At 40.2% G+C, this 10,000-nt stretch overlaps 1 protein-coding gene across 2 annotated transcripts in view; it reads right to left on the reverse strand.

The window, feature by feature from the left end:
- Vps37a (VPS37A subunit of ESCRT-I) overlaps positions 1-10,000 on the reverse strand; it is a 35,464-nt gene that overhangs the window by 24,139 nt on the left and 1,325 nt on the right. The window lies entirely within an intron of this gene.

Consider the following 10,000-nt stretch of genomic DNA (forward strand, 5'->3'; position numbering starts at 1 on the left):
CAAATATTATGTATTTTGAAATGTTCCTAAGTGTTGGTGTCTCAGTTGTAAAGCACCAGCATGACCAAGTCAGTTCATAAAAGAAAGCATTTAAATGTGGTTTTGTTCACAGTTTCAGTGGGCTGGCCCTTGCCAACATCATGGCAGGGAGTATAGCAGCAGGCAGGCATTAGCTTTAGCTGATGAGCTTACAGTATGAAATGTCATAGTCAACTTGATTTTTCCTTGCTCTATGACTCAAGTATACGGTGTCTTCAGCAAGAGGGATTTGGGAACCAGGGTGATCCAATGCTTTTCCTGACACCCTGATACATGGAGAAGAAATGTAGTTTCTTGTCTAAAACCAGGAATATGCTTGGCAAGGCTAGTAACGGCCTGAAGCCAGGGCCTTGGGGGAACAGTAACTCCTGATCCTGGGAACTTAAATCCTCCCCCAAAGGAGCTAAAGTTATCAATCCCCAGGCCACTGTGTGCTCAGTCTGTGACACACTTGAGATATCCTGAGTTCCTTTTTAAACAACATTCCTTGATTAGCTTCCTGCTGACTTCATCACACTGTATGATAGCTTTCTGCTGATTCTGTCCCATTGTCCCCTGCAAACTGTATATAAGATGCTGTACTTCTGACATAAGGCATCAGCTTATGTAAGACCTCCTGAGCACAACTTTCTTGTCTTCTTTATTTTTCATCCCAGGTCCACCCGCTCACAGACCTGTCACTAAAGAACAGGCTGCTGGTTCAGGCTGATAGGTTCTTACCATCTATTATGGTCAAAAAAGCAATCATCAATCCTGCCCATCTGTGAACGCTGCACGCTAAAATAATGGCTGGCTGGCCAGTTTGTGCACTGCTGCAACAGTGGCACAAACATAATGAGAAAACCCACTACTTTCTGAATGAGCTCACAGCACTCTCCACAACACAATACCCATACCTAGGACCATTACAGAGATGAGAATCTGCAGCTAAACAGGTCACAGATCTAGGGGAGAACAGTTAAGTGACACAGAAGTAAAATCCTAATGACTGAGTATTATATGCATAGACTGTCGCCATCTCTCAAACTTCATCAGGAAAGCTTCTATTTACAATACACAGTGATTAACAAAGAGGCCAACAACTGACCAACGTACAGAGAGTGAGAGACTAAAGAATGCTCAACCCTAAATGGGACATCTGTATCAAATCCTCTCCTCTCAAGGTTCAGAGATCATTGTTTAAGTAAGAAACACTGTAAGAGTCAAAGGTGGTTGATAAATACAAGGAAGCAATATCCACCAGACATGAAAAGGCAGCTGTACATATGAACTCAAAGTAATTGTGACAAATGCACAAACCACATGCAAGTTTAAATCAGACCAAATACTAGCATGAAGAGGGGAGGTGAGCCGGGCGGTGGTGGCGCACGCCTTTAATCCCAGCACTCGGGAGGCAGAGGCAGGCGGATCTCTGTGAGTTCGAGGCCAGCCTGGTCTACAAGAGCTAGTTCCAGGACAGGCTCTAAAAAAGCTGCAGAGAAACCCTGTCTCGAAAAACCAAGAAAAAAAAAAAAAAAAAAAAAAAAGAGGGGAGGTGGACACCAAGGCCTGCCCCTACCTGAGGAACTACCGGCAATTATAGTTGCTGGAAGAGGGAGAGTTTGCTTTTTTTTAAGAGTGTCACCTCTTGGTCAACCATGCTCTGGTGGAAGGCCATACATCTGAGGATATACAGATAGCACAAATTGGATTTAATGTGAACATTTGAAAAAAAATCACAAAGTTGAGTGAGTAGAGAAGGGGAATGGACCTGCAAGTATGGAGAAAATAAGCATGATAAAAATACACTGTATGGATCTAAAAAAGATGCAGAGAAACCCTGTCTCGAAAAACCAAAAAAAAAAAAAAATACACTGTATGGAACTCTCAAATACTAAAATAGTAAGTAAATAACACAAAGAAATAGCTAAGCTAGATTCAAGCAGATAATCAGTATCAGGATTTACATGATCATTATGAAAGCTTCTCCCTGGGGACTGGGTTTAGGCTGATACCATCCTCCACTATATGAATGCCACATAATTAAATGTTATTAAAACAAAGTCCTATTTTCTTTATTCCTTTACATTACCAAGATGTCACTGCACAAGGAATGAATAGTGAAAGAATCTTCTACCAATTCAAGTAGAGCATCTTAGTGACTCAAGGCAAGGCTTATTAAAGACAGACTCCCTGAGTTCAAATCCCACAGATACCATTTTACTTGGTGTGATAGTTTGAATAAGAATGACCCCCATGGGCTCATATATTTGAATGCTTAGTCATTGAGAGTAGAACTCTTTGAGAAGGATTAGAAAAGTATTGTCTGAGTAGGTGTGACCTTGTTGAAGAAAGTGTGTCACTGGGGGTGGGATTTGAGGTTTCAAAAATCCATGCTAGGCCCCATTTTCTCACTTGACCTGTGGATCAGGATATAGCTTTCAGCTACTGTTCCAGCACAATGCATGCTTCCATGATGATAATGAACTAAACCTCTAAAACTGTAAGCAAGCTTCCAATTAAATATTTTCTTTTATAAGAGTTGCCTTGGGCTGGGTGGTGGTGGCCCACGCCTTTAATCCCAGCACTTGGGAGGCAGAGGCAGGCGGATCTCTGTGAGTTCGAGACCAGCCTGGTCTACAAGAGCTAGTTCCAGGACAGGCTCTACAACTACAGAGAAACCCTGTCTCAAAAAAAAAAAAAAAAAGAGTTGCCTTGGTCATAGTGTCTCTTCACAGCAATAAACAGTGACTAAAACACTTGGAATTGGATCAAATACAAGTTCCTGAACTTTTTTTTCTAATGAGAGATGGTTATATTAAAATATCCATCTGTCTTATGATGTTGTCTGATTAAGCAAAATCATATATGTAAAGGCTTCAGGAGATTACAAGACAAATAACTGCTCAATGTGTTAGATGTTAAATTTAAGCTCCTAGAAAATTTACCTAAGATTTGTGGTAATAAAATTTTAACGAAGATTTTTCAGTCACTGACAGAATTTTTATTAGAAAAAAAATCCCAGGAAGCATATTAAAATGCAACCGCCAAGGGAAGCAATCAGTAGTCCTGCCCCGCTGTGACACTTGCGAACCACAACAATGGCCAGCATGGCAAAATACCCATATTGTTGCAACTCAACAAAACCAGGAGGAAAAAAAGAAAAACCCTCAAAGAAACAGCAAACAGAAGACTTCAAATTTGTATGATTAATATCTTTAGAAGAACAAATTGATAAGCATGTACAGGTATCTGCATATATATGCAGTTGATATGAAAATAATCAAAAAGAACTCTGTAATCCATGGAATGGTAGCAAAACAGTACCAAAGGATGTTTTAAAGACTACGCTGTAATTCTGCTACAGGTTTAGATCTTGAATGTTTGCAAAGGTCCATGAGGTGTACACTTGGATCATAGCTTGTGGGACTTGGGAAGTGAGAGAGCCTTTAGGAGGGCCTAACAGAAGGAGATATTTGGGCTCAGTCTCTCATCTCTCTCAGCCTCCTGGCTGCCAGAGCAGAAGTAACTTCCCCTGCCATGCATTACTATCACCATGTATTGACAAGTCAAAGCTGAAAAGCTCAGCAAGAGGGCCAACCACTGCTTAAGCCTCTGAATTTTTTAAATCAAGTAAGTCTTCCCTCTTTTCGTGTGTTTGGATTCAGTATGCACATGTACATGAAGGTGAACCTCTGATCCTGCTTCTAAGGACAGCAGTGGACCTTGTTTTTGGAGACGGGGCCTCTTTCCAAAGGAGCTCCCTGAAGAGGCTAAGCTGACAAGCCAGTAAAGCACAGTAATCCTCCTGACCCCACACTCTAAAAGGATTACATGTAGGAACCACTGTACCCAGCCTTTGTATAAAGGTCCCAGAGATTGAACTCAAGTCCATTTACAACTGAGCTACCTCCTACACACCTTTCATCTTTATAGGTCTGTTTATCTGAGGTGTTTTCTCAGTGATGGAAGGCTAACACAGAGACTATTTTTTTTTTTTCTGGTTTTACAAGACAGGGTTTCCCTGTAGTTTCTAGAGCCTGTCCTGAAACTAGCTCTTGTAGACCAGGCAGGCCTCAAACTCAGAGATCCGCCTGCCTCTGCCTCCCGAGTGCTGGGATTAAAGGCGTGCGCCACCACCGCCCGGCCCTATTTTTTTTTTTTTTGAGAAACTTAATTTTTAATTTTTTTTTATTGAGCTATATATTTTCTCCACCTCCTCCCTTCCTCCCCCTTCCATGATCCCAATTTATTCAGGAGATCTTGTCTTTTTCTACTTCCCATGTAGATTAGATCCATGTATGTCTCTCTTAGGGTCCTCTTTGTTGTCTAGGTTCTCTGGGATTTCTAGGCTGGGTTTTCTTTGCTTTATGTCTAAAAGCCACTTACAAGTGAGTACATATTATATTTGTCTTTCTGGTTCTAGGTTACCTCACTGAATATGATGTTTTATGAGAAATCGCCATACTGATTTCCAAAGTGGCTATGCCAGTTTGCACTCCCATCAGCAATAGAGGAGTGTCCCCTTTACCCCACATCCTCTCCAGCGTAAATTGGCATCAGTGTTTTCAGTCTTGGGCATTCTGACAGGTGTAAGATGGAATCACAGAGTTGTTTTGATTTGCATTTCTCTGATAGCTAAAAATGTTGAGCATTTCCTAAGTGTCTTTCAGCCATTTTAGATTCTTCTGTTGAGAGTTCTCTGTTTAGGTCTGTATCCCATTTTTTATTGGATAATTATTTTTATGACCAATTTTTTGACACTATTATTTTTTAAGACTAAGGATACAATAACAATGACCATTTACAGAGTATTTATTGTGTGTTAAACAATACTGCTGACTCTGTACCTTCCTTGCACTTTACTAAGCCCTTCTAAATAGGACACTTCACTTATGACTCAGCTAGCTCTCCTGAATAGACTACTTTTCTAAATGAAAAGTCAGATGGAGGCCTGCCAAAGACAAGTGAGTTGTAGGTAAATTGTGAAAGATGCATAAACAGTAAGTCAGACAGAAACATTCAGATCAGCAGTTATCAGCCTGTAGTCACGACCCCTTTGGTTAACCTCTACTTCCCAAAAATACAAATCATCACAGTAGCAAAATTCCAGTTATGAAGTAGCACCGAAAATAATTTTATGGTTGGGGATCACCACACATGAGGAACTGTGTGTATTAAGGAGTTGCACAAGGTTGAGAACTACTGCTATAGATTAAGAAGCAATGGTTTTAGGTACACTGATTCTAGAAGACCACAAAAAGGAGTATAATTTGTTATATGCCTACTTATGAGCCAGTTAATGTTTCTACTATTCAAATATCAAAAATCCTGTATGACAGAGAGCTAGGGATGTAACTCAGTGGTAGAGCACTGCCTCACATGATCAAGGCTCTAGCTTCTGTCTCCTGAATCTCTCCAGGACTTCCTCATCAGATTTCACAAAAGAATCATAATTCTTAGCTTTATAGACAGAAAATGAGAAATTGGAGGAACTGAATGTTTTATCAAGAGACTGTGCAGCTAGCATGTGTCAGGACCAGAACCGGAATCCAAGACAGTTTCATTACCAAGCTTCTATTCCTCTGTGCTCCCCCACAGGGCTACAATGCTCATATGCACTTTGTTTTCTGCCTTTAAGAATGTCATTGCAGCCGGGCGGTGGTGGCGCACGCCTTTAATCCCAGCACTCGGGAGGCAGAGGCAGGCGAATCTCTGTGAGTTCGAGGCCAGCCTGGTCTACAAGAGCTAGGTCCAGGACAGGCTCTAAAAAAGCTGCAGAGAAACTCTGTCTTGAAAAAAAAAAAAAAAAAAGAATGTCATTGCAAAGCAATTTATAGATTCAATACAATGCCCATCAAAATCCCAGCAAAATTCTTCAAAGACCTCGAAAGAACGGTACTCAACTTCATATGGAAAAGTAAAAAAACCAGGATAGCCAAAACAATCCTGGGCAATAAAAGAACTTCTGGAGGCATCACAATCCCTAACTTCAAACTCTACTACAGAGCTACAGTACTGAAAACAGCCTGGTACTGGCATAAGAACAGACAGGAGGACCAATGGAACAGAATAGAAGACCCGGATATCAATCCACACATCTTCAAACACCTGATATTTGATAAAGAAGCAAAAAATATCAAATGGAAAAAAGAAAGCATATTTAAAAGTGGTGCTGGCATAACTGGATATCAACACGTAGAAGAATGAAAATAGAACCATATCTATCACCATGCACAAAACTCAAGTCCAGATGGATCAAAGACCTCAACATAAAGCCAGCCACACTGAACCTTATAGAAGAGAAAGTGGGAAGTACACTTGAACACATTGGCACAGGAGACCAGTTCCTAAATATAACCCCAGCAGCACAGACACTGAGAGAAACAATTAATAAATGGGACCTCCTGAAACTGAAAAGCTTAGTAAAGCAAAGGACACGGTCAACAAGACAAAACAACAGCCTACAATCTTTACTAACCCCACATCAGACAGAGGACTGATCTCCAAAATACACAAAGAACTCAAAAAAATTGGACAACAAAAGATCGCATAATCCAACAAAAAAAAATGGAGTACAGACCTAAACAGAGAACTCTTAACAGAGGAATCTAAAATGGCTGAAAGACACTTAAGGAAATGGTCAACATCCTTAGTCATCAGAGAAATGCAAATCAAAACAACTCTTGAGATTCCATCTTTCACCTGTAAGAATGGCCAAGATCAAAAACACTGATGACAATTTATGCTGGAGAGGTTGTGGGAAAAAGGGAACACTCCTGCATTGCTGGTGGGAATACAAGCTGGTACAACCCCTTTGGATGTCAGTGTGGTGATTTCTCAGAAAATTAGGAAACAACCTTCCTCAAGACCCAGTAATATATATATATATATATATATATATATATATATATATATATATATTATATATATAATATATCCAAAGGATATATTACTCAATCGTGCTCAATCGTGCCACAAGGACATGTGCTCAACTATGTTCATAGCAGCTTTGTCTGTCATAGCCAGATCCTGAAACAACCTAAATGCCCTTCGACCGAAGAATGGATAAGAAAAATGTGGTATATTTACACAATGGAATACTACACAGCAGAAAAAAATGACAGCTTGAATTTTGCAGGAAAATGGATGGAGCTAGAAAACATTTTGAGTGAGGTAACCCAGACACAGAAAGACAATTATCACATTTCATAGGTGGTTTTTAAACATAAAGCAAAAAAAAAAAGCCAGCCTACAAACCACAATCCCAGAGAACTTAGACAACAATGAGGACACTAAGAGAGACTTCATAGATCTAATCTACATGGGAAGTAGAAAGTAGAAAAAGACAAGATCTCCTGAGTAAATTGGGAGCGTGGGGACCTTGGGTGAGGGTTTAAGGGGGAAGAGGAAAGGGAAGAGGCAGGGAGGGAACAGAGAAAAATGAAGAGCTCAATACACACACACACACACACACATTGAATGTTATTGCATTGAGGGGCTTGAGGAATCAACAAACTTTCTTGAATGAGTAGAGCAGAAAGAGATCAGGCAGTCAATTCTTTCAGTTCTGTGGCCATAAGGCATATAAAGATGACAGGCCAGCCAAGCTTGTATGGGCCATTAATGACCCATCTGTACCTCCTACCTTCTTGGCTCAGAGATTCTTTCTTGGAAGTCTAGTAGCCGTACAACAATACAAAAGAAACACAATTCTGATGTATGCATTACAACCAACTTAAGACTCTTGTTGAATATACAAACAAAATACCATTATCCATCTAACTGTATTTCCTAATTGTGGGCGCAGCACAGAAACAGTCTACGAAACAGCTTTTCCTCTGGAGACTAAGGATTGGCCTGGTTAGCGAGGATTATCACAAACACAAGTTACTAAAAGCAGGGTGAAAGTCATTTCACCAGTGAGGAGTTGTTTATCTTAAAGCTTAAGACTTAAGCACTAACACTACATGCCATAGATGAAATGACATTAACTCCAGAGTTCATTAATTTAGCAGGGAACTATTTTACCACATTGCCAGCCTTCAATCATAACCCAACGAACACAGTCATATCTAAAGAATAAGCGCTTCCCCCATTTGTTTTTCTTCCCAAAGAGCTCTTTGTATCATGAGAAAACCTGGACTTTCCCTCCGACCTCTGTTTGTTGGGTTGAAGTCGGAGTCCTGCTTGTGTCTGGCATGGTGATAAGCACCTTAACCCAGCACTGTGGAAGCAGAGGTTGATGGCTCCTGCGAGTGCAACCACTCCCCACCCCCGGGCAAAGAAGAAAAGGTGGGAAAAGGAGTCCTCCTTTTCCTGACAGACATGATGGTGTGAGGTGAGGGTGTGCGCTGAGGCCATCATCACTGACTATTTACATCTCCTGGGGTTGAAAGCACCTCCACTAAGTCTGCATCCTACAGATTATAAATAGAAAAAACACACAGGTGTTCTTTGAAGAAGTCAGAGGAAACGGGATCTGATCAGGAAATCAACAGTGTCTTCTGAAGTAAACTTCAAGGAGTTAAAGAATTAGTTCTTCTACATATGAATTCATAAGTTTTAGTGGTAAACTGATTAGTGTGCTTATTATTTTTTAGAAGATTAGGGGATTTTTTTTGGTTTTTCGAGACAGGGTTTCCCTGTAGTTTCTAGAGCCTGTCCTGGAACTAGCTCTTGTAAACCAGGCTGGCCTCGAACTCAGAGATCCGCCTGCCTCTGCCTCCCGAGTGCTGGGATTAAAGGTGTGCACCACCGCCGCCCAGCTAGAAGATTAGTTTTTGAGTCCAGTCAATATGACTTCCACTTTTCATTTTCACAATATTCATTGTGCTTTGGTTAAATACTGTTAGTCTTCTATGACAGTTTCCCACTTGTTTCTGCGGGAACAAGGTCAAAGAAAAACGTCATAAAATTCACCTAACCTTTTGATAAAGTGTTTAAAAGATTCTTAAATATTTAGAATTATATCGAATTTGTAAATTTGAAATATTTCAACTAAATAAAATCTCAAGAACTTAAAAGATGTACAGATAATGTTACATGTTAAAATTTTCTAGTTCAAATATTAGCACACAAAATAATTTCTGCATCCATTAAGGATACTGACTGATCCTCTTAAACCAACTCCAAATGTCCTTCAATGAACAATTACTGTTTTATTACTTCTATTTGGGACCAAAGTACAAACCAGATCACTTTCCTCATTTGCTAGTCTTATCAGTAAGAGACTCGTGACTCAAAAGCTCCATCTCAGCTCCAAGAACAAAATACCAGCAGCCTTATGAGGAGAAAATAAAGGCTAACAAATGGTTCCACCGGTATTCCTGCAGTACTAATACTGACATTCTGCAGGTTTCCAAGGTGACAGTCGAAAGGGAAAAACTTTGTTGTGTTTCTTAAAACTTAGCTTATTTTATAATATCTTGAAGTGTGGCTCTTGAAGGTTAGAAAAAATAAAAGCATATAGAGAAAGACTGATTTGTGTTGGGGTTTAGAAGTCATTACCCTAAGTATAGTACTTGGGCAGGCTGAGAACCTTGAACTAAGGAAGACTTGAAGACTTCCAGAGGCAAATTCTCCTGTTTTCTTATCTCTTGTCCCATTCCTCTAGTCACAGAAACAAGAATTCCTTTTCCTCCAGGATGATAAAAGAAACTTGCTGCCTGGAAAGGCCACTCCTTCCTTAGAAAATAATCTTTCTAGAGGGGTTCTGTCCCTGTAACAGGGTAGATGGAATGCCACACAGAGGTAGACGTGAGACCGGGAAGACAGGCACAGCATGGTGATACACAGCTCTAATGCCATCACTTGGGAAGCAAAGGCAGGTAGATCTCTGAGTTCAAAGTCAGCCTGGCCTACAGAGCAAGTTTAAGGATAATAGTTTACTTGCTTGAGAAAAAAGTGATAGGTAACAGAAAAATAGCCCCTGATGGTGTGTGTTCAATAACTCATTGTTACTATCTCATGGATGTGTATC

The sequence above is a fragment of the Arvicola amphibius genome, chromosome 4 (genome assembly GCF_903992535.2).
Source record: "Arvicola amphibius chromosome 4, mArvAmp1.2, whole genome shotgun sequence".
Lineage (NCBI taxonomy): Eukaryota > Metazoa > Chordata > Mammalia > Rodentia > Cricetidae > Arvicola > Arvicola amphibius.